The sequence below is a fragment of the Delphinapterus leucas genome, chromosome 8 (genome assembly GCF_059928025.1).
Source record: "Delphinapterus leucas isolate spDelLeu-1000000601 "Yukka" chromosome 8, BTC_Dleu_Yukka2, whole genome shotgun sequence".
Taxonomy (NCBI): domain Eukaryota; kingdom Metazoa; phylum Chordata; class Mammalia; order Artiodactyla; family Monodontidae; genus Delphinapterus; species Delphinapterus leucas.
Window position 1 is genome coordinate 1,830,863 of NC_143136.1, and position 20,582 is coordinate 1,851,444.

Below are 20,582 nucleotides of genomic sequence, written 5' to 3' on the forward strand. Positions count from 1 at the left end.
TAAGAAAACACCACCACATGGAAATAGATATCTGTACCACAAATATGGTCAAAGGATAAAAATCCAATATATGTCAAGAATCCCTACAACCAATATTAAATAATAAACAGTACAAAAATTGGTTGTACGGTGATTAATGAGAGAATATCCAAAGGTAAACAAATCTGAAAATATTATCAATATTTCAGATAATAATCAGAGAAATGCAAATTAAACTACAATAAAATTCCATACCCACAAGATCCACAGAAAGTCTCATTATTCCAAATGCTGCAGAAGATGTAGAGGAAAAAGAGCTTTTAGGCATTGCTGTTGATAGTGTAAGTTGATATAATCCCTTCAGACAATAAATTGCCAATATCTAGTGAATATGAAAATGCATGTTACCAATAATGGGACAATTCCACTCCTGGATATACATATATATGTGACTTAGAGAAACTTTAAGAGCATAAGAAGAATTTTCAGCACTGTTTTTTTCCTAACAATATTACATTTTGCTTAGAGATATAGACACATATATAATAAAAGTGTATAGAACCTCATGGTGAGGATAAACATCCAATCCAGGACGATAATCATCTTTTGGAGGGGTGCTGAAGGGAAAACAGGGTCAGCGTGTCTTCAACTATATGTTTAACATTTTATTTCATGGATACATATTTTATTATTCTTAACTTCTTATGTCTGAAAATTTGCATAAATTTCAGTTATTGCAAATACTTTTGAAACTTTGTATAGATAACTACATTAATTATAAAAATGTTGTTAATGTGAAAAATCACTGACTTTTAAATTATATCTGTTGATGTAAAAGATTCTGCATTAAGTTTACCAAGCTTCCCTTAAATGTGTACTGTAAAGTTTTATATGCTAAAAAGGGGAAGCAGGTAAAGAAATGAGGCTCATCTCATGATCTTTTGGCTAAAACCATACTTCTCAAAGTGTGGACTGAGGTCCCTGAAGGTCCCTGAGACCTTCTCGGGAGACTTTGAGGTCACAACTATTTTCTTAATAAGATGTTACTCTTTTTTCGCAGTGTTGACATCTGCATTGATGGTGCAAAGGAAGTGACAGGTGACACTGCAGGTGCTGTGCTTTGAATTAGCGCTGGTAGTCTCTTGTGCTTCTGAACTGGGCACTCAAAGGTGAGCCCTTTCACTTGACAGTGTTCTGGATGGAATGACAAAATTATGAGTTCTACTAAATCTCGATGTTTGAGGAGCCCGTCTTGTTAATATCCTTACAAGGTGGAAAGTGCACACACAACACTTCTCTGCAAACTGCAGCACAGTGTTTGTGCTTTTCAGGAAAAGCCTGGGTGACTGAGTTGGCAGCTGAACTGCCCTTTTCTGTGGAACATCATTTTTACTTGAAAGAACAACTTGCAGACAAACTAGTTAGTCTTTATCATTTCACAGACACCATGAAAATGAATGAAGTGAACTGGTCATTCCAAAGGAAGCCACTGACAGTATTTGCTACCAATGATAAAACGTGAACTTTCAAGTGAAAATTAGAATTTTGGAAAATGTGTATCTATCTACCATGCAACCCTTCATAGCTTCCCATTCCTTAAAGAATTTTCTGATAAGATGGCTGGTGATATCAGCAAATGTGTTTTTTTGGATATTGTATAATGAAATGTGTCTACATTTGAAACTCTACAGGATTCAGTGAACCATATTTTCCAAGTGACCAAGACATGATGTTACAAAATCAGGCAAAGGCAAAAGATCCATTCAAAGAAAAAGAGAAACCAGTGCACTTAATGTAACAGAAGAAAAAGTTTACCGATAGTGTTTCAGATTCCACATTGCAACTGATCGTCAAGAAATTGTCAAGTTTGCTATAGTGTCAAAGAAGAATATCTACAATTATATGAAGAAACTGTCAGGAGAGTTGTTGTTTGTTGGACAACCCGTCTGCCGGATTTTCTCCACGTCCTTCAACCAAAAAACATATTCACCTGATGGTTATAGAAACAGGTGTGAGAGCACAGCTGCCATCTATCAAGTCAGACTTTGGGGAGATCTGGTAAAATTATAAAGCAGTACCACTATTTTTATTTTATTTTTTTAATGGAAATACAGTTGCTTTCATAAGCAAATTATTTATATTAACATGTAACAGGTTTATTATTGTTATTTTTAGTGAACAAATAAGTATTTCGGATGCTTAATTTTAATTTCTAATATGGTAAATATTGACAGATATAACCTATATGAACAAAAGCTCTTTGAGGTAATTTTTAAGTGTATAAAGAGGCCCAAGACCAAAACAGTTGCTAATCTCTGGGACAAAGCACACCTGCATGTCAAATGTCTTATAATTGTGAACACAAGTCTTCACAGACAAACGTCTCTGAAAACACAATGAGGGCAACGAATGTTTTCTAGAAACATGTCTACAATGTATTTCAGGGCCTGAGTGTGTGGGTGTAGAAATTCATGTTTAATTGCGTGGAATAAAGTTGTTCAGAGGATAAGTTTTGGAGGGGGTGTGTTAAACAGCCATAGTTTTATTTCTGGTAGAGAAAAAAATACTGATATTTCTTTTTATTTAAAATATTTAGGTTGGATACACCAGCCATATTGAAACATGACATCGCTAACTTAGCACTGAGTAAGAAAGAAGAGGGATCGCATACTCTTCTTGGAAGGGGCGGGGCCTCAGGCCTGCAGGAAGGATGCTCGGTGGACCAGGGACAATACCCTGTGGCCTTGGACCTCAGCCTGGCATAGAGCCACCTCCAAGGCTCCAGGGGGACTTTCGCATCAGCTGTGGCCAAGCATTTCCTTTTGTTGGTGCTCTAACTAGAGTTCAAACTAGAGGCTCACACATCCATCCATTCACTGATTCAGATATTTACCAAATACTGATTGACATCCCTGCCCATTGTGCATCTTGTGGGCGCTGGAAATGTCGATCTCCACAAGGAATTGACTCTATGGGGGAAAATCAGATAACAAGCAATAGATGAAGGGGTTTAATTCTGAGCGTCAGTAGGGAAATCGTGAGTGAGAGCTGCCTTTGTTGGCATGGGCAGAAGAGGCCTCTCTCTGGGTGGGCCTCTGACATTGAGAGAGGGTGGCTATGAGGTTCTGGGGACAGCGTTCCAGGCTAAGGGGAGTGAGAGCTGCCTTTGTCGGCATGGGCAGAAGAGGCCTCTCTCTGGGTGGGCCTCTGACATTGAGAGAGGGTGGCTATGAGGCTCTGGGGACAGCGTTCCAGGCTAAGGGGAGTGAGAGCTGCCTTTGTCGGCATGGGCAGAAGAGGCCTCTCTCTGGGTGGGCCTCTGACATTGAGAGAGGGTGGCTATGAGGTTCTGGGGACAGCGTTCCAGGCTAAGGGGAGTGAGAGCTGCCTTTGTCGGCATGGGCAGAAGAGGCCTCTCTCTGGGTGGGCCTCTGACATTGAGAGAGGGTGGCTATGAGGTTCTGGGGACAGCGTTCCAGGCTAAGGGGAGTGAGAGCTGCCTTTGTCGGCATGGGCAGAAGAGGCCTCTCTCTGGGTGGGCCTCTGACATTGAGAGAGGGTGGCTATGAGGTTCTGGGGACAGCGTTCCAGGCTAAGGGGAGTGAGAGCTGCCTTTGTCGGCATGGGCAGAAGAGGCCTCTCTCTGGGTGGGCCTCTGACATTGAGAGAGGGTGGCTATGAGGTTCTGGGGACAGCGTTCCAGGCTAAGGGGACAAAAGGTGGGGTGGATTTGCAAGCTGGAGGCCATTGGGGGTTCTGAGATGTTGCGCTGTGTGACCAGGTCAAAAGCCAGCAAACAGACCCGACATGGTCTGAAGGTGAGCGGAGGGGGCCTGAGGGTCTGTGGAGAAGCAGAGCCCGGGGGGAGCCCTCTGCCTCATGGTCCCCGCAAGCAGCCTGCACCGTGGAAGGTCCCTGAGCATGTCTGGGTTGTTTCCAGGAACTCTTATCTCACCACTTTGCACGCCTATCAGAAGGGCTAAAACAGAAATAGTGACAGCACCAAATGCTGGCGAGGGTGCCAAGAAAATGGACCCTTCATCCATTGCCGCTGGGGATGTAAAGTGGGACAGTTGTTCTGCAATAAAATATGGCAATTTCTTACCAAACTGAACATGGGACTACACATGACCCAACCATGAACTCCTGGGCATTTATCCCAGAGAAATGAAGACCATGTTCCTGCAAAAGCCTGTACCTTGATGTGTATATCAGCTTTGCTCATAAGAACCCCAAATTGGAAATAACACAGATGCCCATTAACAATGTGCATGGTAAGTAGACTGAGGTTCCTCCACGCTATCATAAACTCTTGATCCACAATAAAAAGGAAGAACTATTGGTACAAAAGCTTGAATGATCTCAAAGCAGTTATGCTGAGTGGAAGAAGCCAGTCTCAGAAGGTTACATAGTGTGTAACCCGCTTGCAATGATGAGATTACAGAGACGGGAGAGCAGCTAGTGGTGACGGGGCTCAGGGAGCAGGAGGGAGGCGGTGAGGCTGTAGAAGGAGCCTGAGGGAGCCTGTGCTGGTGGATTCCGGAACCTACACGTGCGAGTAAATTCACAGAACTAAATACCCTCATTGGGCAGGTGGGCATGTGAAACTGGCAAATCTGCATCCCGGGTGTTTTGTACTGATGTCAATTTCATGGTTATGATATTATACTCTAGTCACCCAAGATGTTACCTTTGGGGGAAAGTGGGTGGAGGGTGCAGGGGTCTCTCTCTACCGTTTCTTTTTCTTTTTGTATTCTTTCTTACAACTGCATGTGAATCTACATTTACCTCTAAATAAAAATGTTTTTTGTTTGTTTAAAAATGACTAAGACAAATCAGTGGATTTCACGCTGTCGCCATGGAGAGCGCTCAGCGCCATCAGGCAGTGGAGAGCAGTACAGAAGGGAGGCTCTGGACCAGCCGTCGCCCAGGGCTTCACTCCTCGGCTCTTGGCTCGTGCGGGGCTGAGGGGTCCCCGACCAGAAAGTGTGTCTGCCTGTCTCCCTCCTACCCTATCGCTCGGGCAGGCCTCAGGCTCTGTCACCGAACACCCCAGGCTCAGCGCTGGACAAGACCGTGTGAGTGGGACAGGGGAGGGCCGGGGAGTGTGGACACGGCCTCAGGACCTGCTCTCCAAGCCCAGGCAGCCACTTCTCCTGCCCACGTTCTCATTGGTCTCCCACACCCCCCTCCGCCACCACCTTCCAGACCATTCCGAAGGCCCCAGCTCTGATCTTGGTACCAAACTACGAGTAACACTTGACCAAAAACTGGCTGAAACCTTCTCAGCATTGTCAAGGGCACATCCTGGTGCCAAGAGGGAGAACTCAAACCACTGTCCTCTTTGGTTTGCAAATAATGAAATTTCCAAGGAATGAGTGAGACTCATTCAGCAGGATCCATATTATTTTTCCTTCTAAGCCCTGCGTGGGTTTAGAAGTGAAGGGAACCTCCCAAAGCACAGTATGGATTTGCCAAGCCACAGGCACTTAAAAACCAATTTTAGACTTTTGCCAAACCCCTAAATTCCAAGGAATACTTTGATGCCTATTAAAGCCCTATAAAGTCAGACCACGTGTAAAGGGGCTTTTGACCCATTTCCTAGGTTCTGTGGGTGTCATGTGTCCGCTCAGCAAGGCGGCATGTGCTCAGCCTGTGCTAGCCCCGCTGATGGAGAGGGCATCAAGAACCCAGCCTCGCAGCCGGGCCCGTGGCCCAGGCTCTGTGACCCAGGAAAGCTGCAGTCCTGAACTCCGGGGTGGCCCCTGGCTCCTTGGTTTTCCCTGGGGAGTGTTTAATCCCACCTGGCCTTGGTTTCCTTGTCTACAGAGAGGTGACCTGCTTAGCAGAGGCTCTGGTGCCTAGTAGGTTTGAAGAAAACTACTGCTCTCTCCCTCTGCCCCTGAAGCCTTGGGTTTGAATTTTCACTGAAAAATTGCCCACAGGCCCGTGTAAAACACCACCTGTGCTTATAACTTGCCTCTTTTCTATGAAAGTCAAAGTACTGCACTCTGTGAATCCGCACGGGCTCTGTCCTCCCCAGGGATTGCTATGGGAACGTCATCTGTGGGACGAGGGTCTGGCTGCGCTGCCTGAGAGCCTGCTCCATGGAGGCAGAGCTGAGAACTCGGCCGGTCCCGTGCCACCTGAGTGACTTGTTGCCAGTGAGATGTCAAAGTAGACCAGGGACAAAAGATAAATAAGCGTGATCTCTGGACCTCAAAACAGGCACTCAACTTCCTCCTGCCCGATAGGCCCATCTGCAGATCAGTCTCTGCCTGCCTTCCTCCTAGAGGTTTGCGTCTTTGGTCACAGGTGCGGCAACGCACTCAAAGACGCACAGGGCCTTGGTGGCAGCCGAAACCCAAGAAACGGTCTCCACTGCATCTTGGGAGGTCCCAGATGAGCCCGTGGGCCAGGTCCCCACTCTCCTGCCATCTCTCATCCCCTGCCTCTCTCTGTGTGGAGGCTGCTGCCCCACATGCCTCGCAGTCCTGACGTCCATTTCAAGGCCTTCATCTCCCAGGTTCACTTCCAGCCAACCTTAGACAATTGCCATGGCTGTGGAGATGAGTGAGGAAAAAGAGGGGGACCCTCTGGCACCACACATATTAGGAAAAAGGTGGAGGGAAGGGGGAGCTATTCCCCAAAGGGAGGAGGATGCCATTCCTAGAGGAAAGAAAGTAATGCCAGATCAAAAATAAATACCAATAAATAAATAAATAAATAAATACCCAGATGCACACCACACACCAGACAGGAGGTGTGGGAGCGGTTTGTCAAATGCGAGAGACTATATCCATCTTCAGAGAAGATATGAACAAGGCCAATAAGCACATGAAAAGAGCCTCAATGTCATTGGCCGTCAGGGAAATGCAAATCAAAGCCATGATGAGATGCCACGGACACTAGGATGTAGCTACTTCAGGAACCAGTTTGACAGTTCCTCAGAAAGTTAAAGAGTTACCATATGACCCAGCAATTCTGCTCCTAGGTGTATACTCAAAAGAAGTGAAAACATTTATCCACACCAACACCTGTGCACAAGTGTCTGTAGCAGCGTTTACAGTAGAGGCAAAAAGTGGAAACAACCCAAATGTCCCTCAGCTGATGAATGGATAAACAGAATACGGTATATGCACAGAACAGAATGTCATTCAATCACAGGAAGGAATAAAGTGCTCTGTGTGCTACAATGTGAATGAAACTTGGAAACACTGTTAGCTGAAAGAAGCCAGTAGCAAGAGACGCTATATTATGTCAATTTATATGAAATGTCCAGAACAGGCAAATCCATAGACACAGAAAGTGGATCAGTGTTTACCTAAGACTGGGGAGGGTGGTGAGGATGGGAACATTGTGGGGGTGACACGGTTTCTTTGGGGGGTGATAAAAATGGTCTAAAATTGACAGGGGTGATGGTCACACCACTCTAGAAATATACAAAAGGTCATTGAATTGTGTACTTTAAATGGGTGAGTTGTGTGTGAATTGTATCCCCGTAAAGCTGTGAACAAAAACAGGAAGATGCCCTTCGCCCGTAAGTCTGTTCACTAGCCTCCCCAGGTCCCCGCTCCGATTCTGGCCCTGCCAGGAGGCCCCTAGCAGCTGAAGCCTGTAGGGATCTCTCTCCTCAGCTTTCACACCCTCTGCTCTTTGCTTGGCCCTGCATACAGTTTGCCTGCACTGCTCAGACGCGCCCAGGTAAGAGCAGCTGGCCCTGGACCCCTGGTGTGGGTGTGAGGAAGCAGATACGCCTGTGCTTTCCCCATGCTGGCCCAATGCTGGTCCAGTTTAGAGGGGACCATTCTCGTTTCAGTGACCATCAAACTTTCACCAGCAGCCAGGGCTGCCTTAAACGAGGGCCTGGGAGACTCCACCTGTGTGTACATAGAACTCAATGCCACCCCCCTCCCCAGGAGGAGCTCTGATATCAGCTCTTCAGGAAAGGAAAACTTTTCATCCGTATTATTATGGAGAATATGGATATTATTATTATCCATAAAGATACTCAAGGTTTTGTACTCTCCATTTTCCTACTTAATACATCACACATTTTTCTTGCTTCTTCATAATCCTGAGAATCACAGGAGAAGAAATATAATATTCAATCCATTCAGTGTACCATAAATTACCTACCATTCCCCGACCGACAGGTGTCCAGTGTGCCTTGTGAGTTGGATAATTCTGCAATAGACGTCTTTACACATAGGCTTTTGCCATTTTTGGAATTTTCTTTCAGGACGACTTCCCAGACGTGTCACCGGGAGGTCAAATGGAACAAACAATTTTATGATTCTTGTTATGTGCTGCCAGATGCTTTTCCAAGCAGCTTGTCTGCTTTGCAGTGCCCAGGAGCACGGGAGTGGGCAAGTAGAAGGCTCTCGATACAGTGCTAGGCTACCTACAGCACAGACGGTCGCTCCTGCTGAGGGGTTTTGGAGATGATCAACAAGGGGCCTTAGCAGCAGGTCTGGGGGATAATTCAAGCTGAGCGCAGAGTGGGCAGGCTTGGAAGTGAGAAAGCAGGTGTCCAATCTAGACTGGCTCTTTCTCCAGGCTGGTGAGAGGCAGGGCTCCCTGCAGGGGCTCTAGGAGATTCACGCTAGAAAAGCAGATCACTCTAGGGAATAGGCACCTGGGCTAATTCTAATTCACTAGGTTTTTCTCAAAACAACCGAGAGCTCGCCCCTTGACCAGCTTATCCATTCATCCTACAATCTCCGAGACCCATGGGACCCTACAGGGGTATCACTCGGGAGGTACGTACTCAAACAGTCTCTTGACGGCCAGCAGCAGTAGCAGATTTTAACGCATAGAATAATGTAAGAATCCATGAGATCATACCAATTCAAAAGTAAAGGAATAAATGAACAAGGGGGAAGGAAAAGCTCTTCCCTGCAGTAGAAGGTGAGTTAATAAATGGAAGGGGTGACAGACTTCGAGAACCACAGCTCTGCAGCATCACCATTAGCACTGATTCAGCCTGGAGTCTCCAGTGACTGCTGGGATGACTGGTGGAAACTTGACCCCAGCTTACCAAGTGCCTCCCGATGTGCTGTGCCACCCACAACCTCACCTCCGGGGTGGACCTGCCCAAATACATCCTCTGGATGCAACCCTGGGGTCACCCTGCAAATATCTACCCCATACTCTCCAGGACTGTCAAGTTCAGGGGAAGATAGAGGGGCTGAAGAACTATTCCAGAAAAGAATGAGCCTAAAAAGGCATGAAATTCAGCCCAACATGTGATCCTGGACTGGACCCTGGACTGAGGAAAATGACCACAAAAGGAAATATAGGATAGCTTGCAAATAGGAATATGAACTCCAGATCACTTACGAGTATTGTATTCTTACTTCATTTCCTGTTAAGAATATCTCTATTCTCAGGAAATATACAAAAAATATTTAGGGGAAAGACATGGTGTTTGCAATTTATCCCAAATAGTTTAGGAGAAAAATATCTATCTATCTATCTATCTATCTATCTATCTATCTGTCTATCATTGAGGATGATAGATCCAAATGGGGAAAATATTTGTAATTGAGGAACTTGGGTAAAGGGCTTAAAGGAGTTCTATGTACTACTTTTTCAAAGTAATGATACTGATGGATTCTATAAGAGTATTGTTTTCAAAGAGCAAGAAATAATAATTGCTTACATGGACATAACACTTAAAGATTTCAGGATTTTTTTATACCCATTTGAACGGTGTGTGATCTAGGTCAACACTGTTTTGCAGTTGTGGAAAGGAGAGGTGAAGTGATTTGCTCAGGGGGATACAGATAATATGGGGCAGAGCTGGGTCTCTGCTGTAATTCTGGTTCATGATATGATGAGTCACTAGCATGGGTTACCACTGGCTCCTGTCCCCAAATCAATCTCAGTGATGCACCAAAAAGCAGAGGCAAGTTGGTGAATCCATAAAAAAAAAATAAATAAATAAAACCTCGAGAACCTCTGGGTACTTGGGCTTCTGGGTAAGTGAGTAGAGGGAGGAATTATGCCCTAGAGTAGAAAAAGGGTAGATTCTGGTGATGGGACATGAGAAGGGGAGTTCTCACTGTGTGCCCTTGCCCCTTCCCCCGGGCACTGGGCAATAATTTCCTGCCCCTAACCACTGTAAGAGGTGTCAGCTTCTACATGGTTTATACTAAGAATCAACAGACCATCGCTCCCACCATAGCAACCAGGGAAATGTATAGTTATAAAGACATTGGACAGCCATGGGAGTACAAAGGACCAGACAAATTTAATTCCAGATCAGGGAAGTTCATTGAGGAGAGCTTCTTCTGGTTTCTTAGAAGAAAACTTAGGCAGTATACTCTTTGACATCAGTCTTAGCAATATTCTTTTTGGATCTGTCTCTTCAGGCTGGGAAATGAAAGCAAAAATAAACAAATGGGATTACCTCAAACTAAAAAGCTCTTTCACAGCAAAGGAAACCATCAACAAAATGAGAAGGCAGCCTACTGAATGGGAGAAAATATTTTCAAACAATATTTGGAGTAAGGGGTTAATATCCAAAATATACCAAGAAAACAAGAACAACAACAACAACAACTCATACAACTCAAGATAAAAAAAAAACAACCAATTAAAAATGGGCAGAGGACATGAATAGACATTTTTCCCAGGAAAACATACAGATGGACAACAGACCCATGAGAAGATACTCAACATCACTAGTCATCAGGGAAATGCAAATCAAGACCATAGGGAGATACTATCTCACATCTGTCAGAATGGCTATCATCAAAAAGACAGCAAATAATAAGTGTTGACAAGGATTTGGAGAAAAGGGAACCCTTCTGCACTATTGCTGGGAATGTAGATTGGTGCAGCCACTGTGGCAAACAGTATGGAGGATCCTCAAAATATTAAAAATAGAACTATCATATGATCCAGCAATTTCACTTCTGGGTATTTTTCCAAAGAAAACAAAAACACTAATTTGAAACGATATATGCACTCCAATGCTCACTGAAGCATTATTTACAATAGCCAAGATATGGAAGCAACCTAAATGTCCATCCACAGACACAAATGGATAGGGAAGATGTGATATTTATATATAATAGAATATTACTCAGCAATAAAAAAGAATGAAATCTTGCCATTTGCAACAACATGGAAGGATCTAGAGGGTATCATGCTAAGTGAAATAAGTCAGACAGAGAAAGACAAATATGACAAGTATGATTTTATTTATATGTGTAATCTAAAAAACAAAACAAACAAAACAAAACAAAAACAGATTCATTGATAGAAGAAATGGGTGGTTGCCAGAGGGGAAGAGGGTGGGGGATTGGGTGAAGTAGGTGAAGGGGATTTAGAGGTACAAAATTTTGGTTATAAAATACATAAATCATGGGGATGTAATATACAGAAAAAGGAATATTATCAATAATATTGTAATAACTTTGTATGGGGACAGATGGTTATTAGGCTTACTACGGTGATCATTTTATAATGTATGCAAATATCAAATCACTGTGTGGTACACATGAAATTAACATAATATTGTTATATTTCAATTTTTAAAAATTCAAGAGCAGGCAGAGCCATTCCTAGGTGAGCTGCAATCACCAACCATTTACTTTCCTAAGGGCATTTTCTGAGTCTGGGTAGAGGCTAGTGTTGGGGCTTGCCTAGGCAGAGGGACTGTCCTGGGGAAAAGATAAGTTCATGAATATTTTGAAAATCATGTGGGATGGCGTGAGAGATTGGAATCTAGAGGAGACCAAGAGATGTAGCTGTTTTCTCCTGCAGATTCCTTGCTGAGTATTGGGGTGCAAGAGATGGAGCAGCTGGGCTGGAAAGGCAGTAAGATCTCCACCTCATTTGCTAGGGACACCCCCTGTCAGACTTTGTGATAGTTAATTTTACGGGTCAACTTGACTGGATCTGAAGATGCCCAGATATCTGATTAAGCATTCTTTCTGGGTGTGTCTGCCAGGGTGTTTCTGGATGAGATTGGCATTGGACTTGGTGGACTCAGTAAAGAAGATGGCCCTCCCACATGTGAAGACCCTCTCCAACGCTGTGAAGGCTTAAATAGAACAAAAAGGCAGAGGAAGAAATTTGTCCCTTTTCTTTCTGCCTTGTTGCTTGAGCTGGGACATCTCCTATGAGTCAATTCCTCACAATAAATCTCCTTTTCTATCCTATTTGTTCTGTTTCTCTGGAGAACCCAGACTAACACAGGCATCATCCTTCAGACTTGGAAAACACAAATGTGGACTAATTCTAATGCTGCAACCCAGTCTTGAACCAGCTCAATCTCTAATTAGGTTGAGGTGATTATTTCTATCTGGGGGTGGGGAAGGGGAATCCTCAGAGGAACAGTCATATCAACTTTAGTCTCTATTGTTTTTATATGCACAATGTCTGGTCTACAATCAAAACTTACATGAATATGAAGTATGAAAATACGAGTAATGATTGCTAAAAAGCAGTCAATAAAAGTAGATCAATAGATGATCCAGACACTGGGGCTAACACACAAAGATTTAACATTAACAAGTACAAATATGTCAACCACAATCTGGGAGAGATGCACTAAGTGGCTGAAAAGATGGAGAATTTCAAAAAAGGATTAGAATCTATTAAAAAAGATCAACTAGACATTGTAAGTGAAAATACAGTACCTAAAATTAAACTCATTGAATAAATTTGAGAGCAGACAGGGTACAGCAGAAGACAAGATTAGTGGACTGAAAGAAAAGACTAGAAAAAACAGACCTGAATCCAAGTCAACTGGATCAACCTACTTACATTTGGAGTCTCAAAAGGAGAGAGGTGGAGGGGAGGGTGAAGCAGAAGTTGTATTTGAAGAGCTCATGGCTGAGATTTTCCAAGACTGATGTCAGACTTCAATCCACTGATTCCAGAAGCTTTGTGGAGCCCCATTCAGTCTGTGTGAGAAGAGAAGCCATTCCAGGGCTAGCGGGGGTGGTGGGGTAAATCAAGGACCCTGCTACACTCTCACTGGGATGACGAACAGTTCAAAACAGGTCCTTCCAGACTTTCCAGCCACCTAGCGTTCCTTTCTCTCTGCTCAGGTGTTAGACAATCACAGCAGGGAGGCAGTTCTTGAATAAGACCAGTGCCAAGGAGGAGACATGATGTGTAACACTAGATGCTCTTCACCATGAGATGCACCCTCCTTCCACCCCACAAAATCTTCAGAAGCAGACCAAGTTCTTACATGAGCTTTATCTTCTCTCCTCAGATACCCATTCCCAGCAAAGATAGAGAAGATCTCAGGAAAGCATAATCTCTCAGCAAAAGTAATGAGACTTCTTAGGAATACAACTTCTATAAAGAGAAAGACAACAGAATGAGAAAGAAATTCATACTAGATGAAGCAGAATCAATGGAACAAGGATTCCATTTATTCCATTAAAGCAGAACAAGAAATTTTAAAGAGGCTGTTCAATCCCTTCTAAGAAATAAGAAGGCCGGTGGGGAGGGATTATTGGGAAGATGAAAGAACAAGAAGTTATACAGAAAAAAAACCAAGGAGGTAGTTATTTATTTATTTAAAAAATATCAGTAGCTGAGTTAAATGTGAAAATGAATTTAGCTTGAGATTAGTAAATAAAAAGACCAGTCTTAGGAATTCTCTAAAAGAAACAATGAAGATATGAAAAGGATTTTTCATAGTAGGAAGTCAAGCAATACAGAAGACTGAAGAACTGTCTTTTCAGACGTTAGGGTCCCAGAAGGGAGAAAACAATAAGGATGAGGGAGACAATATTTGAAAAATCATTGACCAAGAATTTCGCAGATTTGAGGAATATGTACAATGTCAATAAGCGGGGGAGAGAGCCAGCCACATCTCAACACACTACAGTGAAATTTATGAACATTAAGGAGATGAAATTATAGAACTTCCAATGAGAAAATAAACAGTAATTTTTAAAGGAACACCAATCAGATTGACACCGTATTTATCAATGACAAAACTGGATGCAGAAAGACGGTAGAGTGATAGTTTCCATATCAAAGGACCACAATCTTTAAACTCATAATTTTATACCCAGCTAAGCTATCATTTACACACTGGCAAAATAAGGATATTTTCAGACGCCTAAGGAAGTCCTCAGAAATTTTATTACACAAAGACTCTTTTGGAGACATTTTAAAAGAGCCCTATAGCAAGAAAAGAAATGAACTCTAGAATATTGGACCTCTGAGTGACCAAACCACTTACTAAAGCAAGGACTAAGACAAAACGAACAAAAAAGTATACCTGTAATAAACTATAGTCAAAATTCTAGATGATACCCACATGCTATAGGGGAGGTGGGTTGGTGTAGGAGAGTCCAGTAAAGAGATAGATACTGATAAATTTAAGAACTGATAAAGAGAATAAGCATTACTATTAAAAAGAATGAGCAGTTGGAAATCTAAATTAGTTATTATTATTGCTTATTCTTATTAATTATTGTTTCCAATCCCTCTCCCCCAACCCCAAACCCTATTACGAGTTAAGTACTAATCGATAAGGAATTGACTTCTGTAAAGGGTTCAAGGAATTCATCTCTGAGGAGGTCTCCAGGCTCGGGGTAAGAAGAGACTGCTTGATTAAACTGCTATAGGCGCGGCAGGTTGTGTGTGGGCTTCCTCTGTCTCAAGCATTCATGGGTTAGTTCCTCCCGTCACTCTCATCTTCTGAAGCCTAAGTCGGCTACACCTTCCTCCTTCCTTCCGCCAGTAGCCGTGTCCCTACAACTCCGCCACCATGTTCGAGGCACGCCTGGTCCAGGGCTCCATCTTGAAGAAGGTGCTTGAGGCACTTAAGGACCTCATCAACGAGGCCTGCTGGGACATCAGCTCGAGTGGCGTGAACCTGCAGAGCATGGACTCGTCCCATGTCTCCTTGATGCAGCTCACCCTGCGCTCTGAGGGCTTCGGCAGGTACCGCTGCCACCGCAACTTGGCCACGGGCGTGAACCTCACCAGCATGTCCAAAATACTGAAATGTGCTGGCAATGAAGACATCATTACACTAAGGGCTGAAGATAACGTGGACGCCTTGGCACTAGTATTTGAAGCTCCGAATCAAGAAAAGGTTTCAGATTATGAAATGAAGTTAATGGATTTAGATTTTGAACAGCTTGGAATTCCAGAACAAGAGTACAGCTGTGTAGTAAAAATGCCTTCTGGTGAATTTGCACGTATATGCCGAGATCTCAGTCATATTGGAGATGCTGTTGTAATTTCCTGTGCAAAAGATGGAGTGAAATTTTCTGCAAGTGGAGAACTTGGAAATGGAAATATTAAGTTGTCACAAACGAGGAATGTTGATAAAGAAGAGGAAGCTGTTACCATAGAGATGAATGAACCAGTTCAGCTAACTTTTGCGCTGAGGTACCTGAACTTCTTTACAAAGGCCACTCCACTCTCTCCTACAGTAACACTCAGTATGTCTGCAGATGTACCCCTCATCGTAGAGTATAAAATTGCTGATATGGGACATTTAAAGTACTATTTGGCTCCCAAGATTGAGGATGAAGAAGGAGCTTAGACATTCTTAAAATTCAAATTCAAGGAAATAAAACTAAGCTCTTTGAGAACTGCTTCTGAGATGCCAGCACATACTTAAGTCTCTTTTGTCTTTGTACCTCTGAGTACATATGTAGATATTGTTTTCTGTAAGTAACTTTTTTTCCCTCCATTCTCTACAATTTGTTCAAAGAGTAAAGTCCAAAGTCAAATCTGGTCTTGTTAACCTAGTAATACTTTGCCTCACCTAGGAATACTCCTTATAATTTTTATAAACAAAAAAGTTTTGACTCTAAATGCAGTTTTAAGTATTGTTTTCAATTTAAATAAAAGTCATTTGAATTTCAAGCATCACAGGACACTGCCTTCATTTGGACCCCGATGGTTGCAAGTAACCTAGAAAATTCACAATTCAAGCAGCTCATGTAAATGAGCTTATTTTTTCAGTCTAGAGCAGGTTGATATGACATTAGATATAGTGATTAAAAGTATTCCAGATACAGCAGGGGACAAAGTATTTTGGGGGATTCATTTGCCAAACTTATTTTGGTGTTATGACTTGAGCTCAAGAAATGAAAAGGGGAGAGTAGAACAAATATATACTATTTTGTCATTTTTGCTGGCAGAAACTAACACTTTACAGAAGCTTAAAGTACCCAAAGTTCCGTCAGCTTTGTAAGACTCGCATTGTTACAGGGCAGTGTTTCATGAGCCCAGGGAGCCTTGTAGAGGAGCCTTGGAAGTTTTAGTAGATCTGATAGGTCCCAAGAATTATGTTTATGCAAAAATAATTTCTCTAGCATAAGTAGCCTTTTGTGGGGACTTATTCCCTTAAAGGATGAAGGCGGCTTAAATTCCATGGATGTTGGAGTCAACCAAGAAAGTGAAAAAGACCCAGCAGTAACTGTGCTCCAAGCTCACAAGTTGGCATATGCTGCATATTGAGAATTCCTTTATTGTAGTCCTTTTTGCTGGTGTATTTTGTGTTTGGTAGATTAAATGACAGATTTCTGTTGTACTTGCAGTGATGATAGAACTCACTGTATCCAGTAGGTAACTATTCATTACCTTCTGTGTGCCTGGGGTTGGAGAAGGATATTGACTGCAAAGGGGCCTGATGGAAACTTTTGGAGTGATGAAAATATTTTATCTACGTTGTGATGATGGCTCCAAGACTATATGCATTTGTCAAAACTAATCCAATTGTACTTTATCATATGTAAATTATATATTCATAAAGCTTGACATTTTAAAAAGTAAAAAAAAAAAAAGAAGAGACTGCTTGCAGTCCCAAGAAGAGGGGCTTTGCGGGACATGGAGACCCAATTCCTATGTCCCCATGTCCCGCAAAACTGGACTGCAAGACAGTTGTTGGAGGCAGAGCCTGGCCACACCATGAGGCCCCGGGGATGCCTGGCTCAGAGCTACAGACTCATATCATATCTTCCTGCTTGCCGGGGATACAGACAGATCTGGTCTGGTCTGAATCAGCAGATGTACCCTCTGACACGGGCTGAGATGCTAACCGGATCTGCACCATGTGAGTTTCACTGAGTATCTGGGATGTGAGTGGCTGTGACAGCTCTGCGCTACCCAGACAAATTAGGCACAGTCCGTTCCTCAGGGGACCTAACGGTTTAATGGGGCACACAGATGTGCAGACATATTTCAGACACACACAGTGGTTAAAAGTGCAGGCTTAGGTGTCAGAAAGACTCAGGGTAAAGTCCTGGACCCACCACTCATTACCTATGTAGCTTTAGGCAAACTCATTTTTATTCTTGGACCTCAGCTTCCCCACCTGTAAAATGCAGATGAAATTAGCGGTACCAAGCGAAAAGAGCTCTCCTTAGGATTTAAACTGATGTATAGAAAGTACTGAGCACAGAACTTTCATCTAAAAGATTATTATCCTGTGGCAACTTGTACATTAAAACAGCAATTCTTATTTTTATAAACAAATTTTCGTTTTTAAAAATTTTTTTTGTGGGGGGCACCGTGCAGCACATGGGATCTTAGTTCTCTGACCAAGGATCGAACCTGTGCCCCCTGCATTGGGAGTGAGCAGTCTTAACCCCTGGACCACCAGAGAAGTCTCAAAACAGTGGCTCTTAAGAAAGAAGCAGCGTGTGTCGTGCACAGTTTTGAGAACTCTATTCAGTCTACTGCTGTATAATTTACAAAGTCCACCAAATCTTTGCAGCAGGAGTAGCCACTTTGAATTTCAAGCATCACAGGACACTGCCTTCATTTGGACCCCGATGGTTGCAAGTATCCTAGAAAATTCACAATTCAAGCAGCTCATGTAAATGAGCTTATTTTTTCAGTCTAGAGCAGGTTGATATGACATTAGATATAGTGATTAAAAGTATTCCAGATACAGCAGGGGACAAAGTATTTTGGGGGATTCATTTGCCAAACTTATTTTGGTGTTATGACTTGAGCTCAAGAAATGAAAAGGGGAGAGTAGAACAAATATATACTATTTTGTCATTTTTGCTGGCAGAAACTAACACTTTACAGAAGCTTAAAGTACCCAAAGTTCCGTCAGCTTTGTAAGACTCGCATTGTTACAGGGCAGTGTTTCATGAGCCCAGGGAGCCTTGTAGAGGAGCCTTGGAAGTTTTAGTAGATCTGATAGGTCCCAAGAATTATGTTTATGCAAAAATAATTTCTCTAGCATAAGTAGCCTTTTGTGGGGACTTATTCCCTTAAAGGATGAAGGTGGATGAAGGATGAAGAATGAAGGAGACACAATGACAAAGACTTGTAGGGCCCCTGGGTTGGAGGAACAGGGCAATGGGAGTGGGCACCTCCATTCCTCGGGGAAGGTGAGGAAGTGACCCTCACGATGGAGGCCAGGTTGGCCTGAGGCGTGTGCAAGAGGAGGACGAGCTTGACAGTCTGGCATGGGGAAGCACAGAGCACTTCCAAGGAGAGAGCCTTCCAGGGAAAGACGCGGTGAGCAGTGGCCCTTGGGAGAGAGCAGCCACGCCCACAGGGGGCGGGCGATGCAGATGAGGACCACGGCCAGTTCTCAAAGGATTTGGGTACCACTGGGGAAGCAGGGAGGAGGCTGGCTGTTAGCAGACAAAGGCATGGTCAGGTGTTCTGGTGCAGACTTGGGGACGGGAGACAGAACTCTGGGCAAGAAAGATGAGTGGGCTGGCCCCGAGAGTGGCCACGTGCAAGGAGGGGATGCACGATGGCCACATTCAGTGATCAGCCGTGAGGGGGGTGGGGGCAGGGGGGAACAAGGGGAGTAATGCCTATGGCGTGAGGTCCCGCCCCAGCATCTCCACCTGCCTCCTAGGACGTGAGTGCCTGGTGTCCGAGAGCCTTCCTCTGGCCGATGCCAAGGTGAAGAAGCAAGGATCTGCCATCCAAGAAGCACACAGCGGGGGCTTGTTAATGCTTGCAAGTACTCCACGTTTTATTATAAAAATGCACTGAGAGCCATTTGCATAGTACTGACTTTTCATTACTCAAAAATAGATAAGAGTAACTACCCAACAGTTGCTATAGATATGCTCTTACCAGTACTAGATTTTATTTTGAAAAATAATTGTCTTTATTGTGCTAGAAATAGTTGCTGTACATATTATATGCATTTTTAAAGTTGGCTTGCTTTGCCTTTCATGGACCCGATAAATAAAATTAATTCCATTTTTCATGATGAACTGAGTTAATTTGTTAGGCAAATAATTGAATGAATATTTCGTGCTTAATTGCCCAGAGCCCTTGGTAAGTGGCACCTCTGTCCCACCCTGAGGGCCCCGGAGGGCAAAGTCTGAGCCATTTCCACCCTGTCACTGCAGGTGTAATATCTCGAGTCCCAAGGAGGTTAACTGGGCCCACGGGGGCACACGCCCCCCCGGAGAGCTCGGCGTCAGATAAGGCTGTGAGTCTTGCGTAGACGGGGGCTCTGATGTGCTCTGTCTCCCTCCTGGGACCCAGAAGCGCTGCCAGTCCTTCAGATCAGAAGTGTCAGCCTGAGAGGCTGGTGCATCCAGGCGGGAACATGGGTGTGGGGACCCACCGGGGGAGGACTCAGGGTCCTGCAGGACCCAGGACTGGAGATGCTGGGCAACTGAAGGGCACTCAGTCCACGAGCTGCACTGTGGCCACACCTGCTGGGAATGAAGGGCTCAGTCTCAGGCCAGAGGGAGGAGGAGAATGCTGGGCCCAGCAGGACAGGGACAGAGGAAGCCCACCTCCCCCTTGAGCCAAGAAGCTGTGGGCCGCCAGGAGTGGCTGATCAGGCAGGAAGCACAGCGGGAGGTGGTGGAGGCCAGGCAGTGGAGTAGGGGCCTGCTCCACGATCCCGAGGACCGTCCCCTTCAGGGAGAGTCTGGCAGAGACTGGGGGGGGCGGGATCAGGATCACTGCACCCCCAACCCTGGATATGGCTCTGGAAAGAGCAGTTGAGGGCCTGGCTCCGGGCTGGCCACGCAGCACTGAAGCCTGGACGTACAAGGGGCGAGGGCTCCCTGGAGGAGGTGTGGGGATCTGGTGACCATCCCTGCTGCCTGGCGGATGGAGGGAGAGTGTGCAGGAACAAGGCTGGTGTCACGAACAGCCTCACCCGTGCGGAATGGGACCAGACGATAAGGAGGAAAGTGGGGTCTTCAGTGCCAAGCCTGGCCTTGTTGACAAGTGACCCCATTAGAGCAAATACTTTCCCTCAGTGGACACACTCAGAGCGCAGCTAATCATCACGGGTCCCTTTGGGAAGAGGTACTCCCAGGCACAAACGCACAAAAAGGGCGATTTTCGAAAGCTGTTGGCTTCAGAGTGGAAGGTCTTCTCCATCCCAGGGCAGATGGACGGCAGGGAGGGGTTGGGCCCCTCTGGATGGAGCGGAGGTGCCCCTGCCAGCCCCGCGGTGCCTTCCTTCTCCTCTTTCTCTTCACTGACTTAATGGGGAGTCACTGCTTTATTGGTCAATAACGTCTGAAAGTTTAGTTTTGTAAAAAAAAAAAAATTAGATAGTTTTGCTCCCTGTGGGGGTAGGGAGGTGTGTGCATGTGTATGGGGGTGTGGGAGCCACGTGCATGGGAGGGAGGGGAGCATGTGCCTGCAGGAGT

The 20,582-nt window shown here is 44.5% G+C and overlaps 1 pseudogene; it reads left to right on the top strand.

Annotated features, from left to right (window-relative positions):
- The first annotated feature begins 14,273 nt into the window (after positions 1-14,273).
- On the top strand, positions 14,274-15,774 carry LOC111172116 (DNA sliding clamp PCNA pseudogene; annotated as a pseudogene).
- Positions 15,775-20,582: the final 4,808 nt, after the last annotated feature.